We start from the raw sequence: 10822 nt of genomic DNA on the forward strand, positions 1-10822 counted from the left end.
TTAAAATATAAGTCACTTTTATTCGTGTAATAATTGCCTGGCAGTTTTCAAGGTGTTCTCCTTTATGGCTGTATTTGTAATGTTGCCAACAATCAGGACGCCAATGCAGCTTCCAGGGCTGACAAATTTTCTGAACTGCTTGTGACAAAACCAGAGCCAGTGTCAGAAACATGTCTCCAATGAATAACTCCAGAAGAGCCTTCATATACACTTTCTCATCCAACCAGTTTTATCCTAAAGTTCAAGTGCTGAGAAACAGAAAGAGAACCTCAAAAGCGGCTTGTGTTTAGAGTTAGATTTTCTTGTTATACCTGTCATTAAAAAAACTATTCTCATTAACTTCCTGCTTTTGTCTTGAGTGTGAATAATGCAGATATGATACAATTCAAATTAGCCTTTCTGCCCTCATCCCAGTGGCCCATAGTTTGTACAGATTCAGACCTCTGAACTTGGCCCAATGGTGCACTTAAAGAAAATGGTTAAAAATGTTATGGATATTGGCTATCATATCCAATAATATTTAATCTCTGAAGTCAGAAATAGGTATTTGTGATAAAATATTGACTTTTCTCTTTACTTCAAATATTATATTTTGAAATATATCGCTCTATTTTGAAATAAATTTATATATCATGTATTTTCAAATAAGTAAATTTCTGCTTATTCTAATAGTGTGCAAACATACAAATAAATATATTAATTAGGCTTAATAAAATTGAGTTTGAATTCAATATGATATTCAAGATCAACTTACATTTGTAATATGGGTTATGTTAGTGCTCAGAGGTAACTTTCATATGTGTGTGATATATACAATATATCATATGAAATGTTTTTCAAAGGTCCTGAAGCTAATTTTTAGGCATCATTGGTGTTATTTGAATTATGTCTTATTAAATCTGTAAATTAGATGCAGAATTTCATTTTCTTTTTAGAAGAACAGATGAAAAACATAGATCTGATACTCTACAATCATTAACACAATTGAATGGCCTTAATCTCTCAATAGAATCATTCAATATTCATTTTTTAATTTCTGCATTTACACATAATATCTCTCTGGAGGCCTCTAACAGATTCTACTGCCGCAGTCTTAATGAGAACTATCAAAGGTTACTGTGAGATGATGATCTATACTTAATTCAGAGATTTCCCCAGACATTTGTGCAGTTCAGTGCTGTTTAGAGACTTTCCTAGTTGTATTGTCTTGAAACATTTATCCTTATTTTAACTGCATCTCTAATCATTATTAGCATAACCCCTTCGTTCTTAAAGTTAGTATTTTGAGAATTAATGCAAAAAATATGACTTCCTTAGGGAATTTAATAACTAACTGTGATTGTGAAGAAGCCCTGAGAAATTATTTTCCTGCACAAGATATTTTTAAAAAAGATTGAAACCCAAGATATTAATATTTTGTCATGTCAAAGATTTTTTTCTTGTACAGATGTTTCTTTTAGAAGAAATATACCAGTTTGCCTATGTATAGGTCACTGTTAATACTTATTTATTTTATAGTGAATTAATACATATATTTATATATATATCAAACAGGTCTAATTTATTTATATGCCTCATATAACAAAGTAAAAGATATAAAATTTATTTGTGCTTTTAGAGTATTTAATTAACTGTTACATTTGATCTTTGGTAATGTAAATCTATATTGTTACCTATATTTGATAAAGATTTCCATTTTTAATAGGATTACACAATTTCCAAGTGATCACAAATATTGATCAAAAAATGATACTTTGGATCTTAGTAGATTTTGATTTAGTTTTCTTTGCATGTACACATATAATATATAAAATAAACATATATTAATTCTTTTTACAATACAATTCATCCAAAGAAGAGATTTCTTTATAATATCTAGAATAATTTCTCTCTGTAGTCTCTGCTTTACAGTACAGTAGTACCCCTTAATCGTTTTAGCTCTTACTGTTTCCATTGTCTATATTAAACCATGTTTGAAAGGTTAAATGGAAAATTAGAGAAATGAAAAATATTTGTTTTAGAAATTTTTTTATTTTCTTTGTTTCATAGTAGGGAAATTACTCTCTTACTTTCTCTAACTTGTAAATTAAAGCAAACTGTGGGAGAATTCTGCCTCTTATTGCATAGACATGTTCTCATTTGGACTTATGATCTTTTCATACTTGGCAAGACAGCTAAAGAAAATAGGAAGCAATTATTTTGGATGCTAGAGAAAGATTCGGCACAGGATTGTCATTCCTTGAGTAAAGAAAGTGACAGATATTGAATAAATATCTCCATAAAAAGACAAATTAGGAGACTGCAGGCTGGAAAGTTTCTAGGATTCACATTAGTCCAAAGACCTTCTGGTTGTCATCATAAGCATTTACACACAGCCATATCTCTAGTCTAAGATGGAGTTCTCCTATAGGCTCCAGTCTTGAGTCTTGAAACAAGTCCCTTATTGATATGGAACTCTGTGCTCTATTCTTCACATCCCAGAAATCTAGAAACCACCAAACACCTATTTTCCCATTCTCTCTGCACAGCCATAAACCTTGTCCTTTCCTTGATTTTCTAGTCTCTTGGAACAAGCTTGGCTTTCAAGCATAAAATCTGGAATGCCTAAAGATTTAAACACTGTTTTTCTTCTGCCAGGAATTGCAGTCCTGTGAAGAGTCCTATCTTGTGTTTGAAACAAGTTATGTGTTATTTTCAACCTAGAAATATCTACATTATTTCCTGTGGTTGCTTTCTTACCATTTATGTGGGTTTTCTTTGTTTTTGATTGTTTGTTTGTTTTTGTGTTTGTATGTGTTTTAAATTTTTGGAGAATTTGAACTAGCAAGGTAGTTCAATGAGTAGAAGCCTTGTACAAAGCCATGACACCCTGAGTTTGATTTTCAGATCCCACAAGATGGTAGATGAGAAATAACTCCTGAGAGTTGTCATTTGCCTTCTACAGGTAAACCACCAATTTTATGACATTAAAATAAGACCTCTAAAATATTTTTCTTACAGCCTATATTTCCCATTTTGGCATTAATCTTATCCATCTTATGATTTTGTTGTTGTTATTATTATTACTTGCAATATATTTGTAAAATAGAATTCACACTTATTCCATGCCATGAAGTAGCAATTAAATAAGCAAATAAGTTACTAGATTTAACTTATCAAATACCTATTTCAGATATTCTGTGTTATATGTCTTTTTTGTTGTGATAGTACTGAGGATGGAACTCAAGGAAGCACACTTTCTAGGCAAGCATTCTACCACTGAATTATACCATATTCATAGGTACACAATTAAAAAAATTAGTGTTAGTCCAGATAGTACATGTCTATAATCCTAACACTGGTGACACAGAGGCAGGTTGCTCTCTGTGAGGTGAAGCTATCCAGAGTTCAATAGTGAGACCCTGTCACACAATAGTAACAAAACTGCAAATCTTAACATCTTGATTCTCATATATAGTAAAACTGTTAACACAAAGTCAAGAGGGATCCCAACCAGATATAAAAAGCACATGACAAATTTCTAGTTCCCTAGTATGTGCTAATAAAAAGAACAATATAGAATATGTGATTGCCATTAGTTGAAGCATTAGAGATGTGAAGAAAATTTGTTATAAGGCAAATGGTAAAATCAAAGATCATGCGAGACTTAGAACAGAGTATCAGAAGCATGTGATTCTATTGAGAAGTTAGAGAGATTGGCCCAAGTAAGGCTATTTGTAATATGCAAGAAAAGGAATAGAAACTCCAACCTGGGAGAAAGGTAAAATGTATTTCAGGAGATTAGAGAAATAAAATAATAGTCCTAATGCCATGATAGAGCATATCAAGTGGTGAAAAGGTTATTGCTGTCATACCCTGATCATATGTATTTTACCCACATTATCCATAGAATGGAAAGAGAAAGCTTACTCACTCTGACATCCATATGTATCCTGAGACACATGTGCCCACACACATACATAAACACATGATGCATACACGTAAAACAAAGAAAGAAATAGGAAAAGTTAAAGAACACATTAAGTTGGGCAGTGCTGGTACCTGCCTTTAGCTCCAACACTTGGGAGGCAGAGACAGGTGGATCTCTATGAGCTCGAGTTCAGCCTGGTCTACAGAGTGAGTTTCAGGACCAACTCCAAAACAACAGAGAATCTTCGTCTAGAAAAAAAACCAAAATCCAAACAATGAACAAACAAACAAAAAACAGAAAACAAAACCCCCAAAAAACAAAAAGCTAAAGCCAACAACAGCGACAAAAACACATTAAAACCAGTAAAATAGTAGTCAATCAATATGACCAAATTGCATGTGGATACTCAGGAATGAGTGATGAGGGCTGAGACAGAAATTCTGTCTTATACGCCTTTGTCCCTGTGCTGGATGGTGTGTTACACTACCCACCTAAATATGAAGGAATGGAAGATCTGTTGCTGCCAAAGAATGTAAAATCTCTCTCAGAGTTTTAAGGTCAGCTATGATTTCTAAATTATCTTAATGGCAAAAAAATTGAAGTAATGCAAAAAATTGGATACACATTTTTTGTTCACAATTTGGTTTAAGATTGTGGTCTAATGGATATATCTATATAGAAAATTGACTGACATGAATTTTGACATTAAGTTTCCTGAAATTCTGATGGTCTATGTGTTGGAGCTAACAACTTTTGATATTTGTTGTTGATAGAGGATTGAATATTTTCAGCAATTATAACCATGGTCATTATAGTCTTGACCAAATATCAGGGAATATTTTATCCACGTACCTTATCCAGTTGCTTACATCCAAAGTTTTATAGTAGATTTCTTTGAATACAAGCAAGATAATTCAATTCTTTCATATAATTTTGGACAATGCTTTATAGTTTCTCGTATTAGGCATCTAATTAGCAGCTATTGAGACCTAGCAAACCACAAACCATTAGTGGTTTAATACTGTTAACTATTAATTAGTGTAAATCCAACAGGTCAAATGGATAGTTCTTATAATAAGTGACAGAATGAATTATCACTGAGTCTCAATATGTGTTTGTGGTTATCTCCACATTGATTTTTGTGAGTTACTTTGGTTTTAGCTGTATGTTTTCATCCATCTACACTTTGACTAGGTAATTGGACTCTGACCTAATCTTTGCTCCTTTAGGAAGTCTCATGCAAATGGGATAATGGTATTCAACATTACAAGTAGAAATTCGTAAGGTTTCACAAGAGCAACTACATGAGGTCACACCTTCCTAATACTTCTGGATAACAAAGACATCGATATTTCAGAATGTGTTGATGTAGAAACACACATTCACTCTCGATGGGAGAGATGGCAAATTTGCACTGAAAAGGGCTTTTCTACTATAGGAAATAAGGTAGGTGTTTCTGAAGTTTCTAAAAAAAGTACTTTTTAAAGAAAAAATATATGGTTTTATAGGTATTATAGGTACATAGCATAACAAATTAAATTTATAATGTTTGCTACTATATCACTTTATCCTCAACTGATGACAACAGCAATAATGTTCTGCAGACTCTGAGCATCTCACAAAAAATAAAAAGTTGAACTGACTCTATTTCTTGCTCCCTGCAGGCAATGAGATAGATCCTGTTTTCTTCTCATAATTATAATGCAATTTACTGAGATTGTTTTCCATCCCAAACTTTGCCACTCTTTAAACATGGTCAGATGCCAATTAATTATCTTAATTTTCTTTCTCCCTTTACATCAAACTGAGTTCTAAATTGACATCTTTTTTAGCTGGATGGTTGGAACTATTCCCTCAGAAAATAAGGCTTGGGTTAATCTAAGTCACTTGATTGCTCTTTTCTCCAATAATCCAGATGGCTTTATTCTGTATTCCTCTGGTAAAATGGAGGTTTGCTTACTGGCTATGGGGGGACAGCAATATTAAGATTGACTCATTTTGAGTTTTATAGGTTTTATGTGATAATTATGTTTCTATCTATTAGTGTTTCTAACCAACCAGATCAGCCTCCCCAAAGTGATAAAGTCAGTTAAGCAAAGCACTGCGATCTATCATAATCATCTTGAGAACTTTTCCTTTCTCTCATTATTTCTCCAAGTAAGGCTTGAACTGGAGGCAATAAACAATATATGTGGTCTTATTTGGTATCTCTATTGAGATCTATTAATCACGTACCAGAGAGGCATGCTTTTATTAAGTAACCAGGGGAACATAGGTGTGCATATGCAACTTTAAGCAGGAAGAGTTATGCCATTTTTCAAACCATGGGGAGAAATGCTCATTTCATGTCTTCAGAAACAGAGTTAGTTAAGAATAGTTACTCATTTAAAGATAGAAGTATAATAGTCTCTAATCTGTCACCTCAGAAATCTAAATTTCAAACTAAAATAACCTAGACTCTTTAGCAACTTGAAACTCTATTAGATCATTAACTTTTGCAAATGTTCTATTAATCTTGATGGGCATGTGGGAATTTTTATGAGCAAATGGAGTATTAGAGAACAAATGAATAAATATAAATGAAATAAAATCCAGGCCTTAAAGCATGTATACATTCAGTCATGATTTAAGGGATGTGAAAAACACTTCACTTCGAGCACTGCTAAGTGCTTTAGAATGAGTAAAATGGAGATAGTAGCTCTTATATTGCCTTGGATAAGGTGACTATATTTGACTTTTTGTCATCGAGAAAATATCCACCATCAGCAGTGGGGTGACATGCTAACAGTCAAGGAAGCGGTGGAGGTAAGAGCAGGGATCTGGAAGATTATGTGTCATCCTCACAGGGGGGGGGGGGGAGAGAGAGAGAGAGAGAGAGAGAGAGAGAGAGAGAGAGAGAGAGAGAGAGAGAGAGAACAGCAAGTGAAGCCAGATTGTGAAACCTTATTGAGTACTACCTCCAGAAATATTCTATCTTCTAAGGAATCAGGGTCAGCAGCTGGGGATACAGGTTTTTTTTCTTTTTATTTTTTATTTATTAAAAATTTCCACCTCCTCTCCTCCTCCTATTTCTCTCTCCCTCCCCTTCCTCTCCAGTCCTAAAAGCAGTCAAGTCCAAGGTCCTCCCCCCTCCATCCAGGTCTAGGAAGGTATGCATCCAAACAGACCAGGCTCCCACAAAGACAGTTCATGCAGCAGAAACAAAACCCAATGCCATTGTCCTTGGCTTCTCAGTCAGTCCTCATTGTCAGCCACATTCAGAGGTCCGGTTTGATCACATGGTCCATCAGTCCTAGTCCAGCTGGCCTTGGTGAGCTCCCATTAGATCTGTCCCACCGTCTCAGTGGGTAGACGCACCCCTCGCGGTCCTGACTTTCTTGCTCATGTTCTCCCCAGGTTTTCAAAGTAATTAGTGAATCAAGAATATTCCATGTACAATCCACAACAACATCTAACAAGTTCATGACTTTGTCATTCAGTCTAGTTCCTTCTGGGGTAACAGGGTATTCTGAAACCACAGGATCAAAAAGGTATCTCTACTGATCTTGGCTAGACCCTCTGATCTATAGGATGTTTTCAAAGACTACTGAATTCTCTTTCCGTGGCAGCTTATGTAGACCCTTTTTCTTAGCACAAGTAAGCTTTCAAAAATGGACAGAAGCAGAAAAAGGCATTTGCACAGAAATCATCCTAATATACCATTTCCAAGGATTTCATTCATTAAAGTGTTAGAGTGATTCCATTTTGCTGCTTTTTATACTTCTGTTTTTTTTTTCTTTTTGAAATTTAATAGGATAACTTACATCATCTCTCTTCCCTTTGCCTCTTCAAAACATCCCATATACTCATCAGTGGTTTGAATGTATTTGGCCCCCATAATCTCATAGAAAAAGGCTCTATTCGGGGTATGGCTTGGTTGGTGTGGATATGGCCTTATTGGAGGAAGTGTGTTCCTGTAGGGATGGGTTTAGAAGCATCCTATACTCAGGAAACCGCCCAATATCTCATGTGACTACCTGCTGCCTGCATGGTGTAGGATACTGGGCTATTTCTCCAGCACTGTGCCTGCTGGCATGCTCCCCACCATAGTTATAATGGGCTGAATCTCAGAAACTGTAAGCAAGTCACCTCAATTAATTTTTTTTTTCTTAAAGAGTTGCTGTGCGCTAGGCAGTGCTGGCATACACGCCTACATGCCTTTAATCTCAGCACTCAGGAAGCAGAGGCTGGTTGATCTCTGTGAGTTTGAAGCCAACTAGTCTACAAGAGCTAGTTTCAGGGCAGGCTCCAAAAACTAAAGAGAAACCCAGTCTCAAAAAAAAAACAAAACAAAACAACAACAACAAAAAAAACTTGTGCTAACCATGTCTCCTTTACAGCAGTAAAAACCTAAACTAAGACATCCTCTTTGTTCTTTTTCAAATTCACAACTTCTATTTCATTAATTGTTGTTACATGCACACACACACACACACACACATATATGTATATATTCCTAATTACATCCACTTCTTGTAATGTTATTTGCACGTATGTTCTCAGGCCTGAATATTTCTCATGGATAACTAGCGGTTGTGTCTTTCTATGGAAGACTTTTTCTCTCACTCTTCGCATTCCTTAGTGGTCTACAGATGTTTGTGTAAGCTTTAGGCCTCATGGTTTCTCCTTTCACTTTGCCATGCCTATTATTATTATTCTAGTTCAGGCCATGATTAGCCATCACCATTTTAGTAAATTGACAGAGTCCATAACTACATTCTAAGTATTGTTCTTAAAATTTCTCGTTGCAACAGATGGAAACCATTACAGAAAACTCCAACCAATCAAAATTCAGCTTATGAAACCCAGTATATATATATATATATATATATATATATATATATATATATATATATATATATATATAACAACAACTCCACTCCCTAATGCTCAGAGAACATCATGAAAGATGGGCTAGAAAAATTGTAAGAGACAGAAGATCAAGGAATTTACCATGAACGTTTGTATCCTAACAATGTCAGAAGCTATACCCATGAATCCAAACTTTTAAGTGACTGAAAATAGATACTTCCATTGAGAAAAAAAATATGCCAACTCAAAAATAAAAAGAAGTAGATTCAGGCATGAGAATGGTTATAGATACATTTCTAGTAAGCTATCACTTTAATTTATTCTCCTGGGTTTTTGCTTTGTTATTTCTTTTCTTTGTTTTATTTTTATAAGATTTTACCATGCATCTGAGGTTGACATGAAATTTACCATCCTCCTGCTTTAATGCTTTTTACTTCTTTAGTTCCGGGAGTACAAATATCCTGTTTTGCTTCTTTTTTCACTTTTGTTAGAAAGGGAAGGAATCACCTGTTTTTTTAGAGTTCTAAGTAAAATTTTGAATCCTAAATATATAGTTCATTTTTTTCTGAAATACTAAAAAAAATTGAAGTATATTTGATTAGATCTGTATCAAACTTACGTGGCTGAGAAACAAAGATAAGTTCAACATCCTTCACCATCAGGGAAATGCAACTCAATACTCTTCATTTTACACTTGTCAGGATGGTTAAGAACAGTTAAACAAGTGGCAATACAAGAGACCAAGAATGTGGAGTAAGAGGAACACTCATCTATTGTTGGGGGGAGTGAAAACTTGTACAGCTACTAAGTGAATTAGTACAGTATTTGCTCAGGAAGATAGGAATTAATCTTTCTCAAGATCCAGCTAATTTACTCGAGCATATAGGAAAGGACAATTCTTCCTACCACAAAAACACTTGCTCCACTGTGTTTATTGTTCCTTAATTCATAGTAGTCATGCGTTAGAAACAATCTTGTTGTGCCTGAATAGAAGAATGGATTAAAAACAACATGGGACATTTACAGCAGAGATTATTACTCAACATTGAAAGAAAATGAAGTCATGAAATTCACAGGTGAATTGATGGAACTGGAAATAAAATCACCCTGAGTGAGGTAAGCTTGTGTCCAAAAGATATGATATGTATCCACTAATATTTGAATGTTAGCTGTTAAGTCAATGATAACTAATCTACAATTGGTAAAACTACATGAACAAGTAGAGAGTAAGACACTGGAGCAGTGGTTTTCAGCCTTTCTAATGCTATAACCCTTTAATATAGTTTCCCATGTTGTTGTGGCACCCCCAATAATTAAATTATTTTCTTTGCTACATTATTACTGTAATTTTGCTACTGTTGTGAATTATAACAGAAATATTTTTGGAGCTAGAAGTTTGTCAAAGGTGCCACAACCCACAGATTGAAAACCACTGTACTAGAGGGTACAGTAGAACTTGCTAGGAAAGGGAAATAGAATTGATAATTATTAAGTGATGGGGGGGGCTCAAATTTGGGGATCAAGTGGGATGGGGAGGAAAATGGATGAGGGAGGAAATATGGAGAGATGTAGCTAACATTAAGGGTATTTGATGAGTATTATAGAAGTTTAATATAGTGGAAACTTCCTGAAATAACTAAATATATGAAAGCAATATAAATGAAATTGCCAAATAATCGGGAGACAGAGTGCCAACTGACCCTCTCTTAACACAAAATGGAGCTTCTAATACTCAGATTGGGTTACATCTAATTGAATTGTTGGCCATAAGGGTCCCACAGGAGACTGTTGCCATAACTATTTCTTGCTTTCCACAAACTGACAGGAAGTCTCTATTGTTGAGAAAAAAACTGCTACACAAATCATTGTACATGGAGAAATCTAGCTCGTGCCTACAGAATCTTCAAACCTATGTAATAGTGTATTTGGTACAGGAAGGTACTCTGCAGACTACCAAAAGAGAAATATAAACACAAACACAGCCACAGAGAATTTGATCTTCAATGGTGTCCTGCATGATAGATGTGCTTTGGCAAAGGTGTCACAAAGCTTATGGGAGAA

Source organism: Myodes glareolus, chromosome 22, assembly GCF_982192425.1.
Source record: "Myodes glareolus chromosome 22, mMyoGla1.1, whole genome shotgun sequence".
Taxonomy (NCBI): Eukaryota; Metazoa; Chordata; class Mammalia; order Rodentia; family Cricetidae; genus Myodes; species Myodes glareolus.